Source organism: Chiroxiphia lanceolata, chromosome Z (assembly GCF_009829145.1).
Source record: "Chiroxiphia lanceolata isolate bChiLan1 chromosome Z, bChiLan1.pri, whole genome shotgun sequence".
In the NCBI taxonomy this organism is placed as follows: domain Eukaryota; kingdom Metazoa; phylum Chordata; class Aves; order Passeriformes; family Pipridae; genus Chiroxiphia; species Chiroxiphia lanceolata.
This window is the reverse complement of record NC_045671.1, coordinates 16,524,074-16,532,789: the sequence shown is the minus strand read 5'-3', so window position 1 is coordinate 16,532,789 and position 8,716 is coordinate 16,524,074.

Genomic DNA, 8,716 nt, shown 5'->3' with positions numbered 1-8,716 from the left:
CCCAGAACAGTGACAGATGTCTCATCCCCAGAAACACCCAAGGTCAGGTTCAATGGGCCTCTCAGCAACCTGATCTAGTGGAAGATGGCTCCACTTATTGCAGTGGAGTTGGACTGTATGACCTTTAAAGGTCTCTTCCTACTCAAACCATTCTATGACTGGTTTGCATAAGCTAGCATAAGCTAAGTCTTTCCTCAGCTTTAGACTGTGCAGTTAAACATAATATCCAGATGCTCTCAATTTGCAAGCTGACTGTCCTGTTGTGATGGCTAGCGTTGCATATTTAAATGAAGTAATGACTTTTCACTTTTTAGACTAAGTTATCTGGAACTTTAAAAGTTTGCACTGCTTCCTCGTGCTACTAGTTTTCTCTTTTGTCAGAGGCTTGTCATGGTTTGAGATAGCCCCAAAATCCAGTTCTCTAGCTCCATCCCCCTCCCACATCTCAACCCAATGTGAGATGGGTTTTTCCAGACAAAACACAACCAGACTCACAATGGGGGAAAGGGAATATATTACAATGACTATACAAATAAATACTACAATTCATTATACACACAACTACAACTATCTCTACCATGACATAAGTATTTACAATGGATCAGATCTCTTCTCCCCTCCAAATAAAAGTCCAGGAGGGAAAGAAGGACAGATCCCTTCCAGTCTCTCAGGGCAGCAGCTTCTTCAGAGTAGCAGTCACTAAGCAGCAGCATCTTCTAAGGCAGCAGGCTCTCTCTCTCTCTTCTGTTTCTTGCAGCAGCTGATAGCTGGATCTCTGCCAGCACTCACAAGGGGGAATCCAAGCCCCTCGCAGCCCCGTCGTCAACCAACCGAGGGGTCTTTTGTGGTCTTCGTAACCCCAGACAAAGGTCGTATCACCACGTCATATCACGAAGCACAGGGGGGTCTTCGTGACGGTCTGGTATCTCCAGGAGATTCAAGCTCCTTGCAGGGCCTCTGTGCCCTGTCTCAGGCTGCGAGCTTCTTTGTAGCTTGCAGCAAGGGAGGGCCCTCAAGGCCAACCTCCCACACTCCGTCCTGGCTGAGCTCTCAGGACGACCGAGCTTCTTAGCTCCTTTACCCATTTAGGACTTCTAATCAGTAAGAGTCCAACCCCTCCATTTTTAGAGGGATCTCCAACAAGGTTTAGGGGAGTTTTGCAGTCATTACCCCCAAGCTTTCTCTCTGTAGAAACTTAGTTCTGTTCTCTGCTGCCGGTTCTCTACCTCGGCTTGAGCAGCTCTGAGTCTTCCTTAGCTGCATGCTGTTTCTGCTGCTTCACTGGTTCAGGTCTTATCAGTTGGCTTTTAGCCATAACCTCTGGACGCTGCCGCCGCTTCTGCTCTGTCTCTGCTCACTCACGATGGAAAACATCCTCCAGCTCACAGCTACAGACACATAGTCCAGCTTAACACTGTTCCAAGTCTCTGTAGCCCCCAGCTGGGGCTGGGGGGGGGGCCCAAAGGCCCCGAGGGGCTCAGAGCCCCTTCCTCTCGTGGCTCACAACATGGCTACTTCTTCTAACCCAAAAACTACAACTCTTCTCTTCCGTTTGGTTGTGGTATGTTTACATTTTTGCAGGAGCGCTCGTTGGACAGAATTTCAAAACTTCCAGGGGTTTCCACCCCTTGGGGGCTACCACTTTCTTAGCCTCTGGGGAAAACAAGGTCCAAACCACTACAACGCTCTTCCAGAAATACTTTTTGAACAAGATTTGTCAGAATCTTAATCATCAGTGCCAATGATTGTGAAGATGCCTTTAGTGTAATTGGTCCCTTGACTTTTCAGATGCTGCAGTTCCCTTGGTTTGCTTGTATTGCAGAGATTACGCCCTTAACAAGGTGTGTTAAAAAGCACATGGCATTCTGCTTCTGGACTAGTGTATTTGTGCTTAATTAGATGCTGCTACTTTTGGTCTGTGTTTGGCCCAGCCACCTGTGAGAGTCTGTTCTTTTTCTGTCGAGTTATGAGAAACAAGCACTGATAAACAAGATCTTCGTCCTTGAAGGGAGCATCTTGTATAAACTGAAATTCATTGGGGCCTGACTATTGGCCGACGGCCCTACAGGGGCATTTGAAGGTCAAAGTGAAGAGGAGGAGGATGAAGTAAGACCCCAGACTCATTTAGAAAAGACCCCCAATGTGCAACACGCAGGAGCAGGGAAATTCCAATGTACACAAGCATGTGCAGAAGGGGTACCACTTACATAATAAGAGGAGGGACTGAAGGCCTCTAGCTGGGTGGTTCTGGCCACACCTGCCCAGGTAGGCATCATAGGTTAATTGTATAAAAGCGGATAGCAGAACTCACACTTCACATGGAGGACAATGTTACCTCTGCAGGGACACATGCCATTTTGTGAGTCTGCCAATGCTACGGGGATGCTGCTATGGGTAATTTTAAGCATTCCAGGGTTGGTAAGACAACCTCAGATATAACCTCTGAGTGAGTGAGGGGGCTATCTTGAGGGCTTATTTCCCTTCTCTTTCCTGCCTCTTGGCTTCTCATTTTGTTGGCTGTTTCTTTGTAATGAATATTGTTTAGTTGAGCTTTCAACAGTGTACTGGGTTCCGTTTCGGCATTCTCCCTGCTACAGCTAGTTCAAGAATTACTTCAGATAGTCAGGTGAATTAATTTAAGATCAGTAAAAGTCAATAGTTTTTCCACTAATTTCCATGAGGTCAGCATGTCTTTGCTACTGAACAGCACCTTTTGAAATTGACTCAGAATCTCTTTTTTTTTACTTCTAATCAGCACTGCAGAATAATTTTATAGAATTCACATTGTTCATGTTCATAAACATATATTCCCACAGCATTCTCCTGGAAAAGCTGGTAGCCCATGGCTTGGGCAGGTGCACTCTCTGCTGGGTTAAGAACTGGCTGGATGGCTGGGCCCAGAGAGTGGTGGTGAACAGTGCTGCATTCAATTGGTGGTGTATCCCAGGGATCGGTGTTGGGCCCAGTCCTGTTTAATATCTTTACTGATGACCTGTATGAGGGGATTGAGTCTACCCTTAGCAAATTTGCAGATGACACCAAGTTGGGGGGAGTGTTGATCTGCTGGAGGGTAGGAGGGCTCTGCAGAGGGACCTGGATAAGCTGGATAGATGGGCCAAATCCAATGGTATGGGGTTCAACAAGGCCAAGTGCCAGGTCCTGCACTTTGGCAACAACCCCATGCAGCGCTACAGGCTGGGGACAGAGTGGCTGGAGAGCAGCCAGGCAGAGAGGGACCTGGGGGTACTGATTAACAGCAGGCTGAACATGAGCCAGCAGTGTGCTCAGGTGGCCAAGACCAATGGCATCTTGGCCTTCAGGATCAGGAATAGTGGCCAACAGCACAAGGGAAGTAATTCTTCCCCTTTATTTGGCACTGGTGAGGCCCTGCATCAAGTGCTGTATCGAGTTCCAGGCCCCTCAGTTCAGGAAGGATATTGAGGTGCTGGAGCAGGTCCAAAGAAGAGCAATGAGGCTGGTGAAGGGTCCGGAGCACAAGTACTATGAGGAGAGGCTGAGGTAGCCGGGGTTCTTCAGCCTGGAGAAGAGGAGGCTCAGGGGTGACCTTATTGCTCTATACAACTACCTGAAAGGAGGTCATAGCCAGGTGTGGGTCAGTCTCTTCTCCCAGGAAACAAGAGGACACAGTCTTACATTGTGCCAGGGAAGGTTTAGATTGGACATTAGAAAGTATTTCTTCACAGAAAGTGTGATTGGGCATTGGAATGGGCTGCCCAGGGAAGTGGTGGAGTCGCTGTCCCTGAAGGTGTTTAAGAAAAGACTGGATGTGGCACTTAGCGCCATGGTCTATTGGTTGACAGTGATGTTGACAAGGTGATGTTAGTTCATAAACTGGATGTGATGATATCAGAGGTCTTTTCCAATTTAGCTGATTCTGTGATTCTGTGATGTTGTTTGCCATTTGAAACCACAGGGATTTGGTTCACAAGGGATTCATATCTAACTCATTCTGTGGCTTTACATGAGTTAGCTACTGCATAGAAATCCCCAAATGCACAGAAAGGAAAATAAATGCTTCCCACAGCCTCCCATTATATTTGACTCAATGTCATTATCCAACTTGTTTACACAGTTTCAAATTAAACACTTGCTAAACGAAAGCTTAATCTCCAAAACAATTTTAGTGTATTGGGTAGTGTTCACTGCATTTAGCATCAACAAATGTTCTTCTCTTGAAAATTTACCCTCAAAACACTTAGGTCTAATGACAATTAAGTAAGATCATGAACAGCTTTGTACCATTTGCTCTCTTCAAATACTTATGTTGCTTCTTCTTCAGAATATTCCTCAGTATTTACTTAGACTGTTTTCCGATATTCTCATTTAGAGTTCTTTGTTATGAGCTAATGAAAATAGTAATATTAGTATTGTGACACCACATCACATTTTAAATATACACCCAGGTAGTTTTTTAACTTTGCTACACTTTTTCCCAAGTTTGGTGATGGAAAGCCCTAAGCAGAATCTCTTCCTCCATCCCACACTATGCAGTCAGGTAAAAATCAGATGGGGTGGTCATCCATGCCACTTGTACCTTTGATCTCTTTGACACATTAACATTTCACCTGAAATGTGAAACATAGATGTTTCACATCATAATATTTTTTCATCAGATCATCAAATTCAGATCCCATGCAATTTTAAGAGTTAAGAGTTCTTGGCTTTGTATGCGTTTTATGCCCTGAGACCAATTTGTCAGTGTTTCTGAGTTCTCCTTTTCAGTGGCTGTGTTGCTGTAGCTAAATGGAAGCAAGAAAGGAATCTCAACACAGAAATTGTATATGTAAAAAAATCAGTGGCATGAAATTCCAAACTGGGAAAATATGGTAACATATCAGCCAAGACTATACTGGTGTGTTTCTGCATTTCTTAATTTATTTTTAACTGTCAGGTTTTGCAGCAATCTGATACCTAAGTAGCTATTTGCTATTTCTCCTCTTGTGGGTGGGCTGGTGTCTCATTTCTCCTTTGTCAGTAATCATTGTTCTGCTGAATCCTTAGTTAGGAGATCAATTTTTAACAAATCTATTAGCAAATAATTTCTGGGTTTATTAATTTTTTACTGGAAGTTAAGTGTGCACAAGGAACTTTGCCAGTACGATACTTGCTAAAATATTACTCCATCTTCTGGATTAATCACAAAACAAAGAACTGAAATTTGGCTTGGCATAACAGTCTCTCGGAGAAGGAGAATGCTTTTCATGCCAACATATGCACAGACACCCTCATCCAGGCATCTTTCCCTCCCATCACTACCCTTTCTTTACAGACATGCAGACAATTTCCTTTTTTTTAACATTGTCCTTTTCTGAGGTGTCAGTCCAGGTTGCACTGACTGCAATCACTTCTTTCATTTTCCAGTGTTGACCACATTCATATGTTATTCATATGTCCATTCTTCATACACTGATATAATTTAATATTTTTAGTTCTGTTAATTTACAGACCTAATCTTCCTACTGTCTTTTGTGTCTGTCCTTCAGGGGAGATAAATATACCTTTTATTAAGCTTTTTTTTTTTGCATCCTAATTTCGTCGGCAAAATTAATCTAATAAGTTAAAAAATGCCAATCTTGCCTAGCCCATACTATCTTTATTCTTTTTCAGTTATTCAAAAGCTTAATTATCAGCAGACTTTAACTCCCTGTTAGGCAGTCTGTCCATCCACTAAACAATCCTGAGATGGTCTCAGACATAAAAAATTTGAAAGGTAAAGGTGATCAGCTGTATTCCATGTGGATAATCCTGGGGTTTTTTCCTTACACTAATGAAGAATTATTAATTTAAGACAAGGAATTTGCTTACAAAAGAAAACAAAGAACACTCCAGAATATATAATTTTAGCAAGCCAGAAGACTAAGACAACTAAAAGATAGGCTAAAAAGATTCTTTTTTCTTTTTATCTAAAAGAATTCAAACCTAATTCATTTCATACAATTTTTCAAAGCAGTGGCTGGTTTTGTTTTCCAGCTTGCATCCTGGCAACAGGATTAAATATGTTGCTTAAAAGATTGTTCAATTAAATGATAGCTTTATCAACAAAGACTAGGTGTAATGTTGTTGTTACTGAATGCAGGAACACAGCTGTGTATTAAACCATCCTCGGTAATTGTTAACTTAAGTACATTTGAGCCCTGGGGGAAAGTACAATAAAGTAAAGAAAACTGCTTTTAAAAGAAATGCCTTTAAGATAAGACATCAACAAAAGTTGAAGAGCCTGACATGAGTTTCCGAAGTTCAGTTCTAGCAGCTATAGCAATTTCAAGAGATGAAGACTGGGAGCTTGTAAGTAAAACCCTTTCTATTCTTTCCTTCCTAACAGTCATAGATTTGACAAAAGGCAACAAGTCCAAAGTGTGAGTTATTCATAAAGGGTTTAGCAACATTTGATAAAAGTGTAATGAATTTTTATGATCAGACTCTTGATTTTTTTCCCGTTTTCCATTCTTTTTTTTTCTTATAATGACAAAAAAAATGAGAGGAGGGAAGAAGCTATCTTCATTTTGCTTCACACCAAGTCCCGCATTTGCAGGAGATGGGACTGACAGCTTACTCCAGCACTGCCAGACACCCACCATTTTTGGACAGTTGTCATCAGCTTCTAATTTTTGTGAAATTCTGCTAAAATTTTCCATTTCTGTGGGCAGAAAATATCTCAAAATTATTTTACACTTTCCTGTTGAAATGTGATTAAAAATCCAGTGTCCTCCAGTAACACACTGATTTTGTCAAAACTGAATGTCATCTACTAATAGGGCTATCTGTTAAGTTCATGAATATAGGATCTGCTTAGCAGCAGAGCTGACCCAAGAGGAAACCGCCTAGGTCACAAGAACTGAATGGTGCTACTTTTCTCTAGGTTACATCTGAGACATCTGGGGTTGAACACACAAGGAAAAAAAAAAAAAAGTGAGTATTCTCTTGTCCAAAACTTTCTGCTACTAGCTATAAAATGGGAATGAGTAAACTCAGTTTTTTTGTTTTTGTTTTTGTTTTTGTTTTTTTCAGTTTCTCAGTTTATGTATTTGACAAGAACTACTGAAAACCAAGGAGAAAATTCTTAACATTATCCTCATGGCAGACTCTGATATGTGGGAAAAAATTACTAAATGTAAGCTCAAAATAACTGAGTGCTGCCTATGCCTATCCCATGCAAAGAGAGTAGAAAAAACACACATAATCTGAAATGGAGAAGATTATCAAAAATACAGCCACGCGAAGAGATCGAATTATATTGCATAGGCAGCCTCAATTTTATAATTTTGGGGTATATGACATGTATTATTAATAATGTTTTCTGGTACTCATTCTATGCAGTTTGATATTGTAAAAATTCCTAAACATATATATTTGTACAAACAGATCTGGAAGAATAAAATCGACAAAAACACTGGATCTCCAAACAGATTCATATTTCCAGAGAGTGAAACTTGGTCTTTTCCACTTGTTCATGATGATGACTATGTTTCCTGCAAATGTTATGAGATACTGTCATCTCTGTTCTAGGACATCCTGTCAGAGCAAGATCTGTAGTTTTCCCAGTTCTTCTCCCCAACATTAACGTGTCTCACCTCAACTTGTGTTGAAAAAGCAAAGTCCAAAGGAACGAGGAGATTTGCCCAAGACCTCAGACTCCCTTAACTTGTGCTCATTCATAGGTTGGACATAAAGACACAGATGGAAAGGACTGAATAAAATTATCTCAGGCTTTCTTTCACAGCACCATGTCTGCCTGCAGTGGAAAAATCACGGCAGAGACAAGACACAGGTAGATTTTATCACGACACAGAAAGAAATGAAGTTCACTCCATCTCCTAGAGGCCTGAATTTTCATCAGATCACATTCCAGGAAAATGTCTCTCAGAAGGTCACAGCTAAATAAAGCAAAGAATAAACACCAGAGCTGCCCCTACCTTCATTGCAATGCAAACCTCAGGACCCTTCTGGGGGTCTGCTGACTCCCCTTCAGACATTTCTCAGCTCGTGATATATCTCACATGCAGGTCCTGCCATGTGTGGTCATTAAAGCTGATGTGCCACAGCACCTACACTTAGTACCCATGGGCTTTTGCAAGGCTGAAGCAGTAGTGCTGGTACTCCTTCAACCCTTTCATGCCCTCCTTCTGATTATGCCCTGCCGTACTAATCTGGGAGAAAAATGTAAAGAGAAGGATAATAAAGGAAAGGGACAAGAAAGAATAAGGTAGATCTGCACTGAATACATGCATACTGCAGTAAAATCAAAATGCTGATAGATATCCTCCACCATGATTTTTACTTGTAAGTTTAGGAAATTTAAAGTAGTACAAGCCTCTTCTTAGTTTTTTTTTTTTTGTCCCCCCACATTTACATGTCATCACTTGCAATGTGCTTTCTATTCAGTCAGTGAGTATTTCCAAGCAAGTCAAAGTCCATTCTGTGGCTTCTGTTTTCTTCCTACCACTCTGTCCTGCAAAAGTAGTAAACATTTTATCTTCTTAGCTAATCATTCAGCAGCTGGTGTCACATTCATAGCCAAGTACAAGAAAAGGTTCTTTTTAAAATACACTTTTTGAAAAGTTTAAGTAAGGAATATAGACTAATGAACAACACAAAGATGGGTACATATTCATCTCAGAATGGTTTGTGATAAAAAAGCTCTGAAGCTGGTAATCTCTACCAGGCTCTCCATAGTAATCACACTGTTTACAGCACA